The sequence below is a fragment of the Morone saxatilis genome, unplaced genomic scaffold (assembly GCF_004916995.1).
Source record: "Morone saxatilis isolate NCDOM2014 unplaced genomic scaffold, NCSU_SB_2.0 Contig0, whole genome shotgun sequence".
Taxonomy (NCBI): domain Eukaryota; kingdom Metazoa; phylum Chordata; class Actinopteri; family Moronidae; genus Morone; species Morone saxatilis.
In genome coordinates this window covers 12618526-12618844 of record NW_023339650.1, presented here as the reverse complement: position 1 = coordinate 12618844, position 319 = coordinate 12618526, and the positions used below count along the sequence as shown (strand labels likewise).

The 319-nt window shown below is 40.8% G+C and overlaps 1 protein-coding gene across 1 annotated transcript in view; it reads right to left on the bottom strand.

Annotated features, from left to right (window-relative positions):
* The window catches only part of csrnp1b (cysteine-serine-rich nuclear protein 1b), a 22176-nt gene that overhangs the window by 20956 nt on the left and 901 nt on the right, over positions 1-319 (bottom strand). The gene's annotated exons all lie outside the window — the stretch shown is intronic.

The following is a 319-nucleotide window of genomic DNA, read 5'->3' as shown; positions in this document are numbered from 1 at the left end:
CACACACACGCTTCTAGAAATTAAATTAACATTAATGCGCCACAGTTACTTGGTTATGACAAGGAAATATCAATATGCTGTTGTGGCACAATTGCTCAAACAACGAAGGCGCTCAGTATTCCGTATCCACACCTGGCTCATAGATATCCGCACGAGGTGGGAGAAGAAAAAAAAATCAATCATCAATTAAAAAAAAATTCTAAATCTGTCCGAAATGTTCACATAGGGAGTGCTGTCTTCCCGCTGACCTGATCATTCCTCATGATTAATGCTAATTCTAATGACAGCAGCCCTGTCAGCTGTGTGTGTGTGTGAGTGT